The sequence below is a fragment of the Suricata suricatta genome, chromosome 14 (assembly GCF_006229205.1).
Source record: "Suricata suricatta isolate VVHF042 chromosome 14, meerkat_22Aug2017_6uvM2_HiC, whole genome shotgun sequence".
NCBI lineage: Eukaryota > Metazoa > Chordata > Mammalia > Carnivora > Herpestidae > Suricata > Suricata suricatta.
The window spans coordinates 87,675,239-87,683,542 of NC_043713.1; the positions used below are offsets into that span (position 1 = coordinate 87,675,239).

An 8,304-nucleotide genomic window follows, 5' to 3' on the forward strand; every position below is an offset into this window, starting at 1 on the left:
CATAGGTCTAACAGGAGAACAGGAGAAACCTAATGGAGGACCGGGGGAGGGGACGAGGGAAAGAGTTGGGGAGAGAGAGGGACGCAAAACTTGAGAGACTATTGAATACTGAAAATGAACTGAGGGTTGAAAGGGGAGGGGGAGGGGGAAAGGAGATGGTGATGGAGGAGGGCACTTATGGGGAAGAGCACTGGGTGTTGTATGGAAACCAATTTGACAATAAACTATTAAATAATAATAATAATAACAATAATAATAATTTGTGATGAATGTTCTACGGAAAATCCAACTCGAACTTCTCAGGAGCCTTCCTTGGCCATCTGATGCGGAGTGGTCCACCGCTCCCTAATACTCAGTCAGCAGACGATCCCTGTTTTAAACGTCATACTTATTGGACTTCACACTTGATGTCCGCTCCCTGGGAGCGAGGGCCGCACCCACTTGGTCCACGGTTGTGAGCAGTCCCGGTGTGGAGGGAGCGCCGAATCCTAACCACTAGACCACCAGGGATGTCCCGGTGTGGAGAACGCCGTGTGAGCCGGTCCCACACGGCAACTTCCGACGAGTAAATGGTCCCGGGGCTCCCAGATGCGAGGGCTGGCCTCCCGTGGCTCATTCTTGGCTCAGGCCTCTCCCTAGTCGGCCAGTGACGTGCTGGCCCGTGGTTAACATGACACAGCGCAACAAGAGTAAACAAGTAAATAATAAACTTGGTTTGTAACGTCTGCCGCCTAGTGGTGAAAACACTCCCACCACGGCCGATTTCCTGTTGCCCCGAGGTGTCCCCACACTGTGCTCCAAGCCCGGCCCTTTCTTCCCTGCAGTAAACTGGATGCAATCAGCCTCAGACCCTAGATCGTAGTGAAATGTAGTCAGATCATCAGGAAGTGACAAACCGCGGATGGGTCGCCTTCGATTTGTGCGGTATTTAATGGCACACATGCAGAATTTAATGTTTAGTAACGGCCAGGCTCTACCACGGCTCACAGAACCCCTGGAACGTAGCAGCGGGTCGACACCCCCCCACCATGCGGAGAAGGGCCAGGGGGGCGAGTGGTAGTCAGCCCTCACACGGCTTCTTATCACACCACACCGAGTCCCCACTCGCTGGCACCCAAGGGCCAAAGCTGCGTGCTGGCACCGACGAGGGCGCGGCGTGTGACTCCCAGACTCACGGCAGTCGGCGCAAACCTCCCTTCCTGAGCCTTGTTCTCGGAGATGAGTGCGCTCAGCTCTCCAGAATTTCAGCGAATTCAGCTGATAGGAATGCAAACACCGATCTAAGCTGAGGCCTGGAGAACGGTCTCTTACGTCTCCCGCGCCCCCGGGGGGGATGAATGAGAAACGATTACTCGTGGATTATAATTGCTTAAAATAGGTTGTGATGTAAAAATCTAATCCCTCTCCTCTTCGATAGTAAAGTTCTACAGACAGAGAAATTATGCTTGATGCCAGTGTCTTGAAGGTAAAAAGAAAATTCTGTTCTCCCTTTGGGGGAAAAGAAAGGACATCTTTTTAGAGCTGTCAGAATTCACAAGCCTTAATAAATTATTCTTTTTCATTACCGATTTATTAAGCAGTCTGCTTGGTGTAATGGCAGAACATTTCTGTTTAATTTTCACAGTATTAGACGACTCTGATTCCTGATCTGAAATCAAGTTGTTATTAAAAGAAGGGAAGGTATTTAACGTCATCATCAGGGTCTGTCTTTACTAAATTCTTCTAAGTGTGGAGTTTAAGTATTAATGGGATGCGGCCATTGTCTGGGCGCGAACCAGACATCAGCCTGTTCTTGGGACAGGTCCCTGTCGGGCGTGCGTGGCCCGGCGCCCCGGTCTGAGGGTCCCTGGCGGGCAGGTCAGCGGGAGAACACTGGAAATGCTTCTGCAGAGCCAAGCCAACAGATGAGAGGATCCGAAGAATTCCCGCGTTCCCGGGAACTAGCAACTGTTGAATGAAAACTGATCCCAAGGTAAGGATCGTCGAGGTGGCCGGAATGGGGGTCAATGCGGAACGGCGCAAGACACTTCCCGTTGTATACACAAAACTCTAATTCTGTGAGCGGCGTTCGCACCCCTGGAGGGAGGAAAGGCTCGGGGTTACCTTTGCACGTGGCCTCGGCCGAGCGGCAGGGCGGCTGGTGCCGGTTGGCACCCCGGGTCACGCCAGCGTCTACTGAAGTCTCACTAGGAGGTGATTCAGCCCCGGAGGGTGTTTGGAAATGTTCTGGGAAGGCAGCAAGCGAGAGGAGGTCTGAAGGAAACACGACATGTTCCCGTCAGGGGTGGGGGCGTGCGGGGCGGCACCAGGCTCATCCGCCCCGACAGGCCTGGGGGGCCTCACGGACCGGGGGGCACCGAAGCAGGGTCTCTGTGGGCCATATGGAATTTAGCTGAAACAGGAATCGCCTGTAACTACAGTGCCTTCCTGCCATTAGTAATGAGCTAAAACTCTGTTTTCCTGAACGAGCACAGCCACCGAGTAGATAGACGCTACCCAGCTCCAGATAATATCATTTCTAGATTATTCTGCCGGAGCTCATTTTAAAATCCACCTCTAAACCTGCAGAAACTAGCCGGGTATGAATTAAATGAGCGATGACACATCCCACTGAGTGAACTTGGGACTTCTGCCCACATTCCAAGTTTCTTCGCTGGGGATTCACGTGGAAATTCCCAGACTCACCAGCCGAGGGGCTGAGGGCGTCCGTGGCTTCCTTTACGGGGCTGAGACGGCCCTGATACCAGGTGTGTGTACGTCGGAGTTCTTGACGCGGCGCTCAGGGGAGGCCCGAATGACCAGTCGGGGACCCAGGGGACGTCCAGGGAGGCACGGCGGCCCAGTGGAGCAGCTGCTAGACACGGCCAGGTCGGGCAGCCCCCAGAAGGAATTTACCTTTTCTTTGAAGAGAGTTAAGCTTCTTCTCCGGGAAAACACCAAATGGCGGATGACGCCGGTGCTGCGGGAGGGCCTGGAGGGCCCGGGGCCCTGGAATGGGAGGCCGCGCCGGCTCCTGCCCAGGCTTCGGCAGCGGCATCCGGGGTGGGGGCCGAGGCCGGGGTCGGGGCCGGGGCCATGGAGTGGGTGCCTGTCACCAAGCTGGGCCGCCTGGTCAAGGACATGAAGATCAAGTCCCTGCAGGAGATCTGTCTCCTCTCCCTGCCCATCAGGGGATCGGAGATCACTGACTTCTTCCTGGGGGCGTCCCTTAAGGATGAGGTCTTGAAGATTACGCCTGTGCAGAAGCCGACCCGCGCTGGCCAGCAGACCAGGTTCAGGGCATTTGTTGCCATCGGAGATTACCGCGGACATGTTGGTCTGGGTGCTACAAGTTCCAAGGAGGTAGCCGCTGCCGTCAGTGGGGCCCTCGTCCTGGCCAAGCTCCCCATCGTCCCTGTGCGGCGAGGCGACTGGGGGAACAGGGTCAGCAAACCCCACACTGTACCGGGCAAGGTGACAGGCCGCTGCAGCTCTGTGCTGGTGCGCCGCGTCCCTGCCCCAGAGGCACCGGCATTGTCTCAGCCCCTGTCCCTAAGAAGCTACTGATGATGGCTGGCATCGAAGACTGTTACACCTCAGCCCGGGGCCGCACTGCCGCCCTGGGCAACACGCCAAGGCCACTCTTGATGCCATTTCTAAGACCCACAGCTCTCTCACCCCTGGCCTCTGGAGAGAGACGGTGGTCACCACGTCTCCCTGTCAGGAATTCACTGACCGTCTTGTGAAGACCCACACCAGAGTCTCCGTGCAGAGGACCCAGGCTCCAGCTGTGGCCTCCACAACGTTTTGTGTAAGAAAAATAAAGCGAATGAAAGCTTGAAAAAAAAAGAGAGAGTTAAGGAGCCCCCAAGGGGTTCAGGCAAGAGTCGCGTGATCCTCGTTTCAGGAAGATGGCGCTCGCCGCACAGCAAGAAGGGCCGGAGGACAGGAAGGCAAGCGGAAGTCCCTGAGGACAAGACGGAGCCGACGGGAGCCGCGTGGCCGTGCTGGGGGCAGGTGGGCATCGGAGCCGCCGGCCTGCAGAACAATCGGGCGGGGCGAGGGGCTGGGGTGCAGTCCTGCCAGGAAGGGCACACGCAACACCCACCGTCCTGGGGTAGCAGGAGGGGAGGCGAGGGGGGCGAGGATGGGGAAGGAGTGGGCGGAGGGGCACCGCTGGGCTGGGTTTGTGTTTTTCCCTTCACGCAGACCGGCGTGACCTGCTGGCCCATGGCCCCCGCCGGTCCCCCCTCCGGTCCCCCTGTGGCAGGCCTCCGGAGGTGGAGCCGGAGCACACAACCCTGAGCCTCCAGAAGAAGACAAGTCATCGCAGCCCGTCGGCCGGCAGGGAGGCTGGTCTGCGGAGGCTGGTCTGCGGGAAGCCCATCTCCCCCGCTGCTCCCGTCTGCACGGTCACCGCCGGGCTCCTCCTCCGTGGACGCCTGGTGCTGTGGCCTTGGCGTGCGTGGTCCACTTTGCAGATGGCGGCCAACGCACGGGCGTCACAGCCACCAGAAAGCCATCGACCCAGAAAGCCATCGCAGGGCAGGATTTTCTATTCCAAGGGGGCCGGGCGTGGGGGTGCGGTGGGCAGGAATTAAAGGGGAGAAAAAAGGAGCAGAAACAAAAATAACAAGGCCATTAATCTTTCATTAAGTTAAAGGGATGAAAAGGAATCACTTACAGGATCGCTCTTTCCTTGTGCCACAAGTATGTTGCCCCCCGCCGACTTCAAAGACGCCGAGGAGAAGTTGGTTAATGTTGTTGGCACAGTATCAGGCTGTGGTTTACTTTTGCTTAAGTGTGATCTTTTTTTCCTTCTCAACAAAGAAAGCGTGAGGGTCGGGCACTCGTGGGTAGGAGGAAGCTCAGGTCCTCTGTCCTAGAAGGTGCTTTTGTGTCGTGTGCAGAGGCTGGGGGCCAGCATGGGAGGTCTGCAGACGCTTGCCACAGACTCGAGCGGCCGCCCCCCCCCCACACACACTCGCTCACCTGCTGTAGGGCCATTGTGCATCTCCACACTCTGCCTCCTGCCTCCGGGGGGTCAGGTCTCAGGCTCCGGGTTCCCAGTTCGGGCAGATGGAAGACACCAGGCATCGCTTACCTGCCTGGGGGCCGGGGAAGGGGTAAATCACCTGTCTCCCGGGGAGGCTGTGCTCTGCTGCAGGTACCGCTGTTTACACTGGAAACAAGCTGACTGGTGGTGAGAGGCAGGGTTTGAGGTAGGCCCTGGCTCCGTGCTGACAGCTACAGAGGGGTGAAGGCAGTCCCCCTCCCCCGCCCGCCGGCTAGTGCAAATGGCCTGGGGCAGGGGCACAGGAAGGGGGGTGTTGGGGACGGTCTGGTGGATGCTTTGAGGGGGACTTAGTGGGAAGCCCACCAGGGGCTCCCACCATCTTGAAGGATGCTTCCAATGCCCTTGTTTGGTTTGCTTTCATGAGAAAAGGCAAAGAGTGGGAGACAAAACGTGACCTCCTCCATGTAACGGAGGCCTTCCCCCGGCCACCACAACAAGTAGGGATGGAGGGGGTCTCTGGGGCCCCGGGGTCGCGCCCCACAGCCCCAGCATGCCCTGGCCTGTGCCGGGGTCTCTGCAGTCCTTGACCTCCGCTCTTCCAAGCACCGCCACCCCTGCGGTCGTGCTCTGGGGTCCGGTCAGAGCAGCCTGCACCCTGGGTCTGCCGTTCATGGACCCCGTACCTCTGTTCTCTGCTCGGCGAGAGGGCTGAACCTGCCTCGCAGGGCTGGTTCGGGCAAGGACGCCCGGAAACATGGGCCCGTACACGGCGGCCGGTACAGGCTGGCCGCTCCCTGTCACTGTCCCCGGCGTCTACGGCATCCGTGCATTGCAGGCAACGTGGGCTTTTCCAGAAGATGTCTACTTCAGAGAAAAGGAGGGGATGTTACCATTTCTTTTTTTAAAACACCATGCATGTAGGCTTAAATGAGCTTTCATAACAGCTTACCTCTGCCCGGAGGGCCGAGCGGGGCCCCTCAGAGAACAGAGGGGAAGTTAGGAGGGGAGAGAGAGGCAGACCCCTCCCACCATGGGGCCAAGGATGGGCTTGGGAGCCCTGTGACCAGAGAGCGAGGGGGGCAGGCTCCTCCCAGGGCTTTTGTGACGGTGTAAGTGGAGCACGGGCCACACATGGTCGCTTCCGTTCAAGTAAGCCGTTGATACAGTTGCCACGTTTCATAAAGGAACCTGTGCCCCGCATCAGGCCACTTGGAGCAGAGAGGTCTTCATCTGGAGTGACCCCGGCTGTCCGGACGATAAACAGCGGCACCAGGAGTCCTCACACCGAGGGGGCGGCGGTTGGAATCCCAGACCAGCCTGCGCTTTGCCGTTCCGGGTTCCGAGAATCAGAAGGTGACGCGGTCTCAGCGCCGCTGTGAATCCTGAGCTGATGCCACCTCCCTGCCCAGGGCAAGCCCGGGTTTGCGGCCTCCGGACAGTCCCCGGGAGCGTAGCCTGGACGGCCTGTCTGGGGAGCCTGGGCGCAGGGAGCAGGAAGGCGGTCAGAGAGGCCGGTGTAGACGTGGATGCGCACATGGGGACAGAGGTACACACCCGGATATGGACTCAGGCATGTCATTCTTCTGTCAACGTGGGCCAGCAGTACAGGGGTCAACGCACCTCCAGTGGAGGGGATGCTGAGGAGGAAGGCAAGCCAAAGGCACCACGCCTTCGATGATCTCATAAACGAGCCGTTTGCATGCCGCTAGTGAACTAGATGTGACTTCAAGACCGGCTTCCCTAACATCCAGCCAACTTCTCTCCCTTCCAGCTTGGAAAGTCAAAGCGGTGCCCAAACTCCACCAGGTAAATCGCCAGGATGTCTACTCCTCTGGTCCCGATCCCGCCGCCGCCGCCCGACATCGCGAGATTATGCAGATCTACGTCCGCTGCAGGCGTCCGTCCGGACAGGCTCGGTTCAGGGCGGAAGTAACCAGCTCCAAAACCAAAGCGCCTTAAAAAAAGGAAGGTTTCTCCCGCTCAGGCTCCGAGTCCCACACGATCTCCGTGGGTCCTGCCCTGGCCCGTCCCCAGTGTGGGTGCACGGCAAACGGAGAAACGGCGGGTCTCAACGGTGACCGTGGTCCTGGCGATGACCTGCACGGGGTCGGCGGCCCAGCACTCAAAGGTCAGGATGGGACAGCCCACCCCCCCCCCCCCCGGCCGAGGGGCTGGGGAAGCGCCAGTGCGCCAGGACGCGCCGTCCCCCCTGGACTCAGAGACTGCAGTGTGCTCACACTCCCAAGCGTGTCCCCGCCCTTCCCCGCTGCCCCTGTCCCCACACCCCCCTCCCGTGCACACGCGCCGCGGTGCCCTGAGCTCCAGCCTTGGGATGTCTAAGCAGCATGTCGGACGGTCTGGTCTTTCTCCCCAGGAAAGCACACCCCTCTTCCGGTCCCCGCCCACTTGTCCCAGACACCCGTCCTACCCTGTCTTGCAGGCAAGTCTGTCCTTCTCGTTAGGCACCCGGGGTCGTCTCAGACCATCCGTTTCTCCGAAACCTATGTCTAAACAGTCAGCAAATCCCACAAGCTCCGTCCTCAAAACGCCCAGAGTCTGAGCTTCCTCCGCCGCTGCCCCGGGTCCAGGCCACCAGACCTCTGCCGAATGTTTCCATCCTGGTGGCTTCTGCCGAATGCTCAGTGTGGCAACGAGGTGATCCTTTTAAAAGTTGAGTCAAATCACGTCACTGCCGGGCTCAACCTCTCCCCACCCTCCAAAGGCTTCCCAGGAGGATCAGAGTGAGCGTTTTGAGCCTGTGATGGCCCTGGAGCCTCCATACTGTGGCCCTGCTGCCTGGCCTGGCCGGTCTGCAGCCGCGCGCCCCCCCCCCCCCCCCCCCCCCCCCCCCCCCCCCCCCCCCCCCCCCCCCCCCCCCCCCCCCCCCGGGCCCCCAGGCACCCTCCGCTGGAGAGTCTGGGGCCCCCTCTTCTCTGCTGGGGTCTCCCCCTCAGCTGCCTGTGGGCCGTGTTCTCACCTGACTGGGGGGCTCAGACACATGTGACGGATGGATGAGGACGCGACCACACATCTGGAGGCCACCGTGCGCCCTCCCCACAGCTCCGTGCGGCCAAAGGCTAAATGCGGGTCCCGGACTGAGGGCAGAAGTGCAGCAGGTGATTTCCAGGTCTGCGCCTTCCGCACAGGCTGGCAAACGGAAGACTGGTGAAGCCAGCTTGGCCCGGGGATGGAAGGCATGTGTCCTCCGTAGCCCCACCCTCTCCTCCCCGGGGAGCTCTGTTCTCCAGCCCGTCTGTCCGCGGCCCCGTGTTTCGGCAGCTCGCCCTGCGCCCTAACCGCATGGGCAC

General features: G+C 59.6%; 3 long non-coding RNA genes and 1 pseudogene across 5 annotated transcripts in view; 2 read left to right on the plus strand and 2 right to left on the minus strand.

The window, feature by feature from the left end:
- Positions 1 to 1,640: 1,640 nt before the first annotated feature.
- On the minus strand, positions 1,641 to 2,364 carry LOC115277894. Its single transcript, XR_003902567.1, has 2 exons — positions 2,104 to 2,364; positions 1,641 to 1,961 (listed from the first exon to the last, which is right to left on the minus strand). It is a non-coding gene; the product is annotated as an uncharacterized LOC115277894 (long non-coding RNA).
- Positions 2,365 to 2,940: 576 nt separating this feature from the next.
- On the plus strand, positions 2,941 to 4,580 carry LOC115277514 (annotated as a pseudogene).
- A 29-nt stretch (positions 4,581 to 4,609) lies between these two features.
- On the minus strand, positions 4,610 to 6,263 carry LOC115277893. Of its 2 annotated transcripts, none has more exons than XR_003902566.1 (4): positions 5,946 to 6,263; positions 5,680 to 5,860; positions 4,972 to 5,087; positions 4,610 to 4,892 (listed from the first exon to the last, which is right to left on the minus strand). It is a non-coding gene; the product is annotated as an uncharacterized LOC115277893 (long non-coding RNA). The 2 variants fall into 2 exon arrangements; XR_003902565.1 differs by having other exon boundaries at positions 5,680 to 5,857; positions 5,946 to 6,262.
- Positions 6,264 to 6,610: 347 nt separating this feature from the next.
- LOC115277912 overlaps positions 6,611 to 8,304 on the plus strand; it is a 13,899-nt gene continuing 12,205 nt past the window's right edge. For both annotated transcript variants that reach the window (XR_003902581.1, XR_003902582.1), the window contains exon 1: positions 6,611 to 6,802. This is a non-coding gene — a long non-coding RNA (uncharacterized LOC115277912). The remainder of the gene's footprint in view (positions 6,803 to 8,304) is intronic.